Below are 11169 nucleotides of genomic sequence, written 5' to 3'. Positions count from 1 at the left end.
TGCACTCCAGCCTGGTGAAAGAGCGAGACTCAGTTTCAAAAAAAAAACAAAAAACCACTAAACCTTATTGCGTATATTCGAAGTTTACAACATTGTTGTTATGGGATACATATAGATAGTAAGGTGGTTACTAAAGTGAAGCTGATTAACGTATCAGTCATCTCACAGTTACTTTCCTGTGTGCCAAGAGCAGCTAAATCTACTTATGTAATGAAAATCCCTAGCAGGATTTTCTTACCTTCAGCCCTCATGTCATACATTTGATTTCTAAACTTGTGCATCCCATGTATCTGCTACTTAGTATTCTTTGACCCACATCTCCCCATTCCCCACTTCTGCCCATAGTAACCACTGTTTCATTCTCTATCTCTCTCTATATATTTATATATATATAAAATATATATATACATTGGACTGGGCACGATGGCTCATGCCTGTAATCCCAGCACTTTGGGAGGCTAAGGTGGGTGGATCATCTGAGGTCAGGAGTTTGAGACCATCCTGGCCAACATGACGAAACCCCGTCTCTACTAAAAATACACAAATTAGCCGAGTGTGGTGGCATGGGCCTGTAGTCTCAGGCACTTGGGAGCCTGAGGCAGGAGAATCACTTGAACCCAGGAGGTGGATGCCGGAATGAGCCAAGATCATGCCACTGCACTCCAGCCTGGTAAAATAATAAATAAATAAATAAATATATATAGTACATATGTAAGTGAAGTCACGCAATGTTTTTGTTGTGTCTGCCTTATCTTACTTAGCATGTCCTTCCATGCTGTGGCAAATTGGCAAAATCTCCCTTTTTGAGGCTGAATAATTCATTGTATCTATGTACAATGATGTGTAAACCACATTTTCTTTATCTATTTGTCCATTGACAATCATCATTTTTTATATGGTTCTGATCACCACCCCTTGAGGTAGGTAGTAGTTATCTTCATATTATTAATGAGGAAGTCAAACTGAAGCCCAGGGGAGTTAGGGGAAGGGAACACACCCAGTGTTACCACAGGCAATGATGCAAGAACCTGAACCTTGGGTGGGTCTTCCCACAACCAGCCCAGTCTCTTTCTGGTTTTTCTTTCTCTCTCTCTTTTTTTTTTTTTTTTTTTGAGATAGAGTCTCGCTCTATCAACCAGGCTAGAGTACAGTGGCGTGATCTCAGCTCACTGCAACCTCTGCCTCCGGGGTTCAGGCGATTCTCCTGCCTCAGCCTCCCAAGTAGCTGAGACTACAGGTGCGTGCCATCATGCCTGGCTACTTTTCATATTTTTAGTAGAGATGGGGTTTCACCATATTGGTCAGACTGGTCTCAAACTCCTGACCTCAGGTGATCCACCTGCCTTAGCCTCCCAAAGAGCTGGGATTACAGGTGTGGGCCACTGTGCCTGGCCTTCTTTCTGGTTTTTCATATGGGAAACCTCACGGCAGAAATCTATGGGTCAGTTTTGGCCTGCAGACCATTGTTGCTTGGTCTCCATGGTATTTAAAATATTCCAAATTAGTTGCCTACATTTAAAGCATCAGGTGATTGCACCAAAAAGTCCATGTCATTCCTTTTTTTTTTTTTTTTTGAGACAGAGTCTCACTGCGTCGCCCAGGCTGAAGTGCAGTGGCACGATCTCGGCTCACTGCAACCTCCGTCTCCTGGGTTCAAGCAATTCTCCTACCTCAACCTCCTGAGTAGTTGGGATTACAGGCACCACTACGCCTGTCTAATTTTTGTATTTTTAGTAGAGACAGAATTTCATTGCATATTGTTTCTTTTGAAAAATCAGATCAGGCTTCATGGGATGCATGTACTCTGTCACCGCTTGGTTAACCTCAGTAGCTCCAGCCTCATATTTGACCCTCTCTGTTGCCTACATTGGGTCTCACTGGCCTCATACATATTCCTACTTGGCTCCTGCTTTGGGGGATTCTAAGAACGCCCTGTGCTTGATATTTAATGACCAAGGCAGTTGCCAGATCTCGGGGGTATCTTGTACTGCAGTCTCTGAATTACATTTGACTTCTGACCATGCCAACCACTCAGTTCTGCCTTGAGTCTAGATCTTGGTTCAAGTTGCAGAAAATAGCCTTCTCCTGACTCATCTTACCCTCTGCCTTTAAAATCTTAACTGAATCCACCTTTTTGAGAAGGCTTTTTTCCCAGATAAAATTAACCAGCCTGTTGACCCTCCTGCTAAGGTAAAACTTCACAGATCTGTGTAAATTGGGCTTTCTTCTGTCTCCTGCTCTGCCCTGTAAGCTCCTTGAAGACAGGGATTTTATCTGCCTTTCAAATATCTCTTACCACCAAGCACTGCTCTGTTCTCTCTGTGGTCGTTTAATAAATACTTACTGGTGGTTGGTGATTAAATGGGTATGAACTGCAACACCCACAGTGATGCTGAGCCTGCAGCAAACCACTTCCTCCTCTGGAGAACCTGAGTTCTCTCTGGGTTCAGGGTGGGGAGGTGGCATAGAACCCAGCCTCTGACATCAGCCACACTTGGTTCTGTATCAGTGCAGTCGCCTACGACTTGTGTGACCTTGGCAGATCACTTTACACTCTGAGCCTTGGTCTCCTAATCCATGAAATAGGTGCATTTCCTGACATACTTTCCTGAAATACTTTTAAAGTGCTCAGTAAATGGTGATGGTTATCGTTCATTCTTGGAATAATCTTGACAACTCCTGGGGTGGAGGGTTTGGCTTTTGGTATCACTCTCTTGGCATTTGTTTGTTTGTTTATTTATTTTTGAGACTAAGTCTCACGTTATCGCCCAGGCTGGAGTGCAGTGGCGCAATCTCAGCTCACTGAAGTCTCCGCCTCCTGGGTTCAAGCGATTCTCTTGCCTCAGCCTCCCAAGTAGCTGGGATTACAGGTGCCCGCCACCACGCCTGGCTAATTTTTGTACTTTTAGTAAAGACAGGGTTTCACCATGTTGGCCAGGCTGGTCTCAAATTCCTGATCTCAAATGATCTGCCCGCCTTGCCTCCCAAAGTGCTGGGATTACAGGAGTGAGCCACCGTGCCGGCCTGTTTGTTTATTTATTTATTAAGATGGAGTCTTGCTTTGTTGCCCAGGCTGGAGTGCAGGGGTGTGATCTCAGCTCACTGCACCCTCCACCTCCCATGTTCAAGTGATTCTCATGCCTCAGCCTCATGAGTAGCTGGGATTACAGGCATGCGCCACCATGCTGGCTATTTTTTGTAGTTTTGGTAGAGATGGGGTTTCACCATGTTCGCCAGGCTGGTCTCAAACTCCTGACCTCAATTGATCCACCCACCTTGGCCTCCCAGAGTGCTGGAATTACAGGCGTGAGCCACCATGCAGGGCCTTATTTATTTTTTAATAATTGATTTTTTTTTGAGACAGAGTCTCGTTCCGTCGCTCAGGCTGGAGTGCAATGGCACGATCTCGGCTCACTGCAACCTCCATTTCCTGGGTTCGAGCAATTCTCCTGCTTCAGCCTCCCGAGTAGGTGGGATCACAGGCGCCTGCCACCACACCCAGCTAATTTTTTGTATTTTTAGTAGAAATGGGATTTCGCCATGTTGGACAGGCTGGTCTTGAATTCCTGGGCTCAAGTGATCTGCTCACCTCGGCCTCCCAAAGTGTTGGGATTACAGGTGTGAGCCATTGCACCCAGCCCACTCTTCGAATTTAACTTCCACTTCGTCTTTAGGTTGGCTGCATTTCCCGTGGCCTTGCTGGTGGGCAGTTAATGCAGTTGGCCCTGTTTGGTTGCTTAGCTTGGCCTGGGGGAAGAATCTGACTTCAGTTATTTTCTGGGAGAGTGTGATTTAGGACTCTTCATGGCGCCGTGGGTTAGAGAATGTTTGTGACTCTGCTGTGGAGGGGAAATGGCCATACCCCTGGGCTGGTGGTGTTAGTTAGGTTTTGGTTATATGACTTTTAATTTCCCCTGAGCCTCTTTGGTGGCTTTCATGCGGAAGTGGTTGGGGAGGAGGTGGCTTGGTGGCTTGGTTTATACTAATCGCTCATCTAACACTCACATTAGTGAGAGCTGCCACAGGGAGCTGCTCTGGGATCCGCTCCCAGGTCAGCCCTGGGCTTTTCCCAGCACTCTAGGCACCCAGAAAGCCTCATGGGGTGGTCTGGCCCCTGAGGCTCCTAGTAGCAGTAGAAAAAAAGAGTCGGTTTTCTGGACTGTGAACTTGGTGGTTGTACACTGGGTGGACACAGCTGTGTCATGAAGCTGGCCCAGTGACTGTACCCCTTTACGGGCGGTTGATCCATGGGACCCACCCTGGGCTCTGTTAGAGGTTTGAAGTGGCTCAGAGAGTTCTGGCCGAGCTTTGCCTCCTCTCTGTTTCCAGGAACATTCCTCTTCCTTAGGTGGAAACGGGAGTGTCCGATGGCCTGCACTTGGTTTCCTCTGGATTTGCCATTTCCCCTGTGGACTCCTGGCTTGGCTGGCTGGCTAAGGCAGTTTCTCATCACTGATGTGCTCTGGGACAGCCGAGTGGGACAGGCTTCTCTGGGGTGGGTGTGGAGGAGTGGTCGTGATGCCTGGAACACTGCACTTGCTCCTCAGAGACGCGACTTGGCAGCCCTCCTGAGCCTGCCTGGTCACATGCTGCCCGTCTTGGAAGGTCCTCTGTCCCAAGCAGTGGATGTGCAGTTTCTTCCCCCCTCCTTAGCATCATCAGCCTCAGTGCGTCTTTGAGGTGAGGTAGCTGTCGGGATAGCTGGGTGGTCTCATTTCTTCCTGCCTCACCACCTCAAATGGCCTCTTCTGCTGTGTCCTGAACTTTCCAAGAACTCCTCCCCCTTCTCTCTCTTTGGAAGTTGGCACTTGAAATCTTTTTGCTTGGTCTTTGGAGGCAGCCAAGCCGGAAAGAAGCTGGGGAAGAAGATCGTCACCTGGAGGCGGTTGTCATGGCTTCCTGTGGTCACTTGTGGTCATCTGCTTCTAAACATCCTGTTTGTGCCTCTAGAGCAGCAGGAACAGTGACCAGAAGACAGCTGTTATCTGCCTGACTTTGGCCAAAGCATGGGGGCTGGGGTGTCACTATCCTGGGAGACCCTTGATTGACTGATCACTGGCAATTGAGGGCATTGCTGGTAGCAGCTCCTTTGGGCATCACTGGCTTGGGCTCTATCCTGGCTCTGTTCTTCCTCTTCTCCCTGCTTCAACTGTCTGTGAGATTTTCCTTCCTAATGGCCTGTTGGGTATTACCAGTCTGCACTCCCGCTTTGTGCTTCTGGACTGATCCATTCTTTCTTAGACTCCTCCTGTGCTTCCAGAGCTGGAAGGAGCCTTAGGATGTCATTTCCTCCTATGGTTGGGAGTTTGTGGCCGTTACCTTCTTCAGTCAGAGCTGCTCGCTTTTTCTCTGTTTATATATTGGGCTTCCATCTAAGACCACAATTACGAAAGGGATTTTGTGGAGTTTTAAAAATTTGAAAACAAATATATAAAAACATCTGGAGCTGGGTGCAGTGGCTTAACGCCTATATTCCCAGCACTTTGGGAGGCTGATGCAGGAGGATCGCTTGAGCCCAGGAGTTTGAGACCAGCCTGGGCAACATAGTGACTCCATCTCTACAGAGAATAAAAAAAAATTGGCTGGGCGTGGTGGCTCACGCCTGTAATCCTAGCACTTTGAGTTGCTGAGGTGGGAGAATCACCTGAGGTCAGCAGTTCGAGATCAGCCTGGCCAACGTGGTGAAACCCTGTCTCTACTAAAAATACAAAGATTAGCCAGGTGTGGTGGCGGGCGCCTGTAATCCCAGCTACTCGGGAGGCTGAGACAGGAGAATTGCTCGAATCCGGAAAGGGGAGGTTGAAGTGAGCAGAGATTGTGCCACTCTACTCCAGCTTGGGCAACAGAGTGAGACTTTGTCTCAAAAATAAATAAATAAATAAATAAATAAATAAATAAATAAATAAAATAAAAAATAAAAAAATTAACCAGGCATGGTAGCATACACCTGTAGTCCCAGCTACTTGGGAGGCTGGGGCAGGAGGATCTGTTGAACCCAGGAAGCTTTGCTACTTCCCTCCAGCCTGGGGTAACAGAGCAAGATCTCGTCTCTAAAAAAACCCCAAAACACATGTTGGAAAATTGCTTATCAAGTTCAACCCCCTCATTTTGCTGAGGCACTCCTAGGAGAAAGGACTTGTCCAGGAACGTAACAGAGTAAGCGTTTTCCTTCTTCTAGCCCTTTTTTGGGAAATCTGGAATCCGAGTTTTCCTCATTTCTAGAACATGCCTGCCATGGTGTGGCCTCAAACCTTCATTTTTGCCTAGGGACCTTTCTCATGTCATTTTGTATCTGATACTGTTATTTACTTTTATGAAAGTTGTTTTTTTTTCTTTTTTTTTTTCTTTCTTGAGACAGGGTCTTGCTCTGTCGCCCAGGCTGAAGTGCAGTGGCAAGATCTTGTTCCACTGCAGCCTCAATCTCCCAGGCTTAGGTGATCCTCCCACCTCAGCCTCCTGAGTACTGGAACTGCAGGCATGTACCACCATGCCCAGCTAATTTTTGTATTATTTATAGAGCCAGGTTTCACCATGTTGCCCAGGCTGGTCTCAAACTCCTGGGTTCAAGTGATCCTCCCACCTCGGCCTCCCAAAGTGCTGGGATTACAGGCATGAGCCACCATTCCTGGCCTACTTTTATGAAAGTTTTTAAGTTAAAGAAGATACATGTGTCTGGACACAGTGGCTCATGCCTATAAGCCAGCACTTTGGGAGGCTGAGGCGGGTGGATCACCTGAGGTCGGGAGTTCAAGACCAGCCTAACCAACATGGTGAAGCCCCGTCTATACTAAAACTACAAGTTAACCAGGCGTAGTGGCGGGCACCTGTAATCCCAGCTATTCAGGAGACTGAGGCAGGAGAATTGCTTGAACCTGGGAGGCAGAGGTTGCAGTGAGCCGAGATCACGCCACTGCCCTCCAGCCTGTACGACAGAGCAAGACTCCGTCTCAAGAAAAAAAGAAGATACATGCTTTTTGTAAAAAGGAAAAAAAAAAGCTACAGAAGTGAAAGTTCCTTCTTCCTTTCCTCCACCAGGTTAAATATTGTTAATAGTTTGATGTGCATCTTTCTCAACCATTTTCTATGCATTTATAAATAGGTAAGCATGGATATGATATGCACACCCTTCATTGTTATTTTTTTAAAACTAAGGTGAAACTCGCATAGTGTAAAATTAACCATTTTATTTAATTATATGTGTGTGTGTGTGTGTATATATATATGTGTGCGCGTATATATATTTTTTCAGACAGAGTCTTGCTCTGTCGACCAGGCCAGAGTGCAGCAGTGCAGTCTTGGCTCACTGCAACCTCTGCCTCCCAGGTTCAAGCGATTCTCGTGCCTCAGCCTACCAAGTAGCTAGGATTACAGGCATGTACCAGCACGCCCAGCTAATTTTTTGTATTTTCAGTAGAGACAGTGTTTCCCCATGTTGGCCAGGCTGGTCTCAAACTCCTGGCCTCAAGTGACTTGCCTGCCTCAGCTTCCAAAGTGTTGGGATTACAGGTGTGAGCCACTGTGGCCAGCCCAAATTAACTATTTTAAAGTGTACAATTCAAAATAATTTAAAAACAGGCAGAGTAGCACCTGACTGTAGTCTCAGTTACTTGGAAGGGTAAGGTAGGAGGATCCCCTGAGCTCAGGAGTTCAAGTCCAGCTAGGGCAACATAGCAAGACACCATCCACCTCTTAAATAAAAAGTAGAAAACCACTTTATTATTATTATTGAGACAGGGTCTCACTCTGTCACCTAGGCTGGAGTGTAGTGGTGTGATTACAGCTCACCGCAGCCTTGACTTCCCAGGCTCAAGTGATTCTCCCACGTCAGCTGGGACCACAGATGTGCGCCACCACACCTAGCTAGTTTTTGTATCATTTGTAGCGACGAGGTCTTGCTATATTGCCTAGGCTGGTCTTGAACTCCTGGGCTCAGCCTATCCTCCCACTTCAGCCTCTCAAAGTGCTGGGATGATTACAGGCATGAGCCACTACACTCAGCCTCCAAAACCTTTTAAATGCCACTTCAGTGGCATTGAGTAAGTTCACAGTGTTGTGCATCTATTCTATCTAGTTCTAAAACATTTTCATCACTCCCCGTTACCACTTCCCTCTACTACTCTAGTTTTGGTCTTGATGAAAGTAGAATCATATAATATGGAATCATAAAATGGAATCATATAGTATGTGACCTTTTGTGACTGGCCTCTTTCACTTAGTGTGATGTTTTTGAGTTTCATCCAATTTGTAGCATGTATTAATACTCAAAAGGCCAAGAAGTAATTGGGCTTAAATATCTTCACAGTTTTTAAAATTTATTTTTGTATATTGCTATAAATATGTATTAAATGGGTTGATTATATTTGTGTTTTTAAATATTTTACTGGTTTTTAAAAACTGATTATCAGTGTTATACATATTCATTGTAGAAAATTTGAAAACCAGCCTGGTCAACATAGTGAAATCTCGTCTTTACAAGAAAATTTAAAAAATAGCAGGGTGTGATGGCGTGCGCTTGTGGTGCCCCGGGAGGCTGAGGTGGGAGGATTGCCTGAGCCCAGGAGGTCGAGGCTGCAGTGATGCGTGATTGCACCACTGCACTCCAGCCTGGGCAACAGAGCGAGACCTTGTCTAAAACAAAACAAAACAAAAAAAAGAAATTGAAAACTGTAGAGATGCACAAGAAAGAAAATAATGAAAGCTCATAGAATCATCCAGAGATGACCACAATTCATATTTTAATGTATTTCTGTAAAATATTTTTGGTACATATGTGTTTACATAATTGGAATTATGCTAGCATTTTTTTTTTTTTTTTTTTTTGAGACAAAGTAAAGTCTTGGTCTGTCGTCCAGGCTGGAATGCAGTGGTGCAATCTTGGCTCACTGTAACTTCCACCTCACAGGTTCAAGCGATTCTCCTGTCTCAGCCTCCAGAGTAGCTGGAATTACAGGTGCCCATCACCACACCCAGCTAATTTTTGTATTTTTAGTAGAGATGGGGTTTCACCATGTTGGCCAGGCTGGTCTTGAACTCCTGACTTCAGATGATCCTCCCACCTCGGCCTCCCAAACTTTTGGGATTACAGATGTGAGCCACCGCACCTGGCCATAAGTGCCAGCATTAATATAGTGTCACTCACTCTGTGGCAGCCACTGTTCTAAATACCTCCCTTGTGTTCCCTTATCGTTTCCTCACAACAGCCCTCTGAAGTAGGTATTCTAGATGACGACACTGAAGGACAGAGAGGTGAGCGACTTGCCTGAGGTGAGTTGCTGGTTAGTGGCAGAGCTGGGATTGGATTCAGTGACTGTCCCGTACAGCCCATTGCTCACATTGTAGACTCTGTTCTGATTCCCGCTCGCTGGTAAGGGTGATGCCATGCGGTGCCATTGGGGAGGAGGGAAGAGAGGGGACAGTCTGGTGTGTATGTGTGCGCGCGCGCGCGTGTGTGTGTGTGTGTGAGAGAGAGAAAGTCATCTGTGGATCATGTATCATGTGCTCGGGGGTGCAGTAATTGAGGAAACATAATAAACCAGGTGTCTGCTGATGGCAGTGGGGGCTGTTGAGCACTCACCCCTACCCAGGGTTATCAGGGACTGAAAGTGACCCCAGGAGAAGTGTGGTGTGAGCTGGTGTGCTTCCCTCTGGGGAAGGTCTGTGGGCTGTGTGCAGAGGAGGGAGGATTTCCTGCTCTGTGGCCGTCCTCCAGCTGCCTCTTCTTCTGTGAGCAAAGGCTTGGGGTCCCTCATGTTCCCCAGACCAGCAGTCTGTCAGCCTGCTGTCCTCCTGCTCTTCACCTTTCTTGGGTTATTTGCTTTTATCTTCCCCTGGCTTCCTTTGGAAGAGCTTTTTCTCAATTATTGAGCTTTCCCAACTGGAGAGTCAAAATCTCCAGTTTCCAACTAGGATTGTGGATTTGTCGCTTTTTCTTTTCAATGTTGTCCATTTTTGCTTTATCTACTTTAGAGCTCTGTCATTGAGTGTGTGTACATTTAGGACGATTATGTCTTCATGGTGAGTTGACTCTTATCATTATGAAATGTCCCTCTTTACCTCAGGTAATATTCCTGTCTGGAAGTCTGCCTCGTCTGCTATTAACAGAAGCACTTCAACTTTCTTTCTTTTTTTCTTTTAAACAACTGCTATTCTGTTTAATAAAATAGTTGCTTGAAACATCTGCAGTAGTGACTTTAACCTTGAATCTCAGCTCAGGACAGATGGACGTAATCTGCTTAGCAATCTCGGGAGGACCGTCCAGGTCAGTGAGTCACTTGTGGATTCTCATCTGGAAACGATCCCTTGTTTCCTTCACCACGAGGCGTTTTTCTTATAGTGATTCTCAGAGTCTTGGTAGGCATCCAAACTGATCTTCACTTTGAGATTCTTTTCCTTGGCACCTCTGATCAAGTCAGCACACACCTTCTCCAGAGATTTGATGTTGCGGCAGGTTAGGGTAATTCTGATTTAATAAATTGCCACCTCTAGTTCCACCGATGGCTTTGAAAGCCATAGCTATGGTGTGGCTTCCTAGCTGACTTGTTCTGGGGTGAGGGCAAACAGTGGCAAGTCGGGAGCAGGCGAGGGCACACCAGAGCTCAGTGGCAGCTGCCAGCTGGCTCCCTCAAAGGGCCACTCTGCCTTCCTTGATATTAGTGTTTGCATGGTATATCTTTCCCCATTGCTTTACACTGAATCTATCTGTGTCTTTACATGTAAAGTGTGTTTCTTGTAGATAGCAGCATGTGTTAAATACTGCCTTTCTACCCAGCCTGACAATTTCTGCCTTTTAATTGGAGTATATAAACCTTTTAAATTTTAAAGTAATTATCAGTGTGGTTAGATTGAAGTCTATCATCTTGACATTCATTTTCCGTTTGTGCCATCTGTTCTTTATTCTTTCTTCTTTTTTAGCCTTTTTTTTTTTTTTTTTGAGACGGAGTCTTGCTCTGTCGCCCAGGCTGGAATGCAGTGGCCGGATCTCAACTCACTGCAAGCTCCGCCTCCCGGGTTTACGCCATTCTCCTGCCTCAGCCTCCCGAGTAGCTGGGATTACAGGCGCCCGCCACCTCGCCCGGCTAGTTTTTTGTGTTTTTTAGTAGAGACGGGGTTTCACCGGGTTAGCCAGGATGGTCTCAATCTCCTGACCTCGTGATCCGCCCGTCTCGGCCT

The 11169-nt window shown here is 46.3% G+C and overlaps 1 protein-coding gene across 2 annotated transcripts in view; it reads left to right on the top strand.

Annotated features, from left to right (window-relative positions):
* The first annotated feature begins 4394 nt into the window (after positions 1-4394).
* Positions 4395-11169, top strand: part of LOC105527924 (paxillin) — a 42072-nt gene continuing 35297 nt past the window's right edge. The window contains exon 1 of one of the 2 annotated variants that reach the window (XM_011964417.1): positions 4395-4680. The gene's annotated coding sequence lies outside the window, so the exon portion shown is untranslated. Of the gene's footprint in view, positions 4681-9211; positions 9247-11169 lie in introns of those variants that run through there. The other variant, XM_011964416.1, reaches the window with a different exon arrangement.

Source organism: Mandrillus leucophaeus, unplaced genomic scaffold (assembly GCF_000951045.1).
Source record: "Mandrillus leucophaeus isolate KB7577 unplaced genomic scaffold, Mleu.le_1.0 Scaffold7, whole genome shotgun sequence".
Taxonomy (NCBI): Eukaryota; Metazoa; Chordata; class Mammalia; order Primates; family Cercopithecidae; genus Mandrillus; species Mandrillus leucophaeus.
This window is presented reverse-complemented; position numbering and strand designations above follow the sequence as displayed.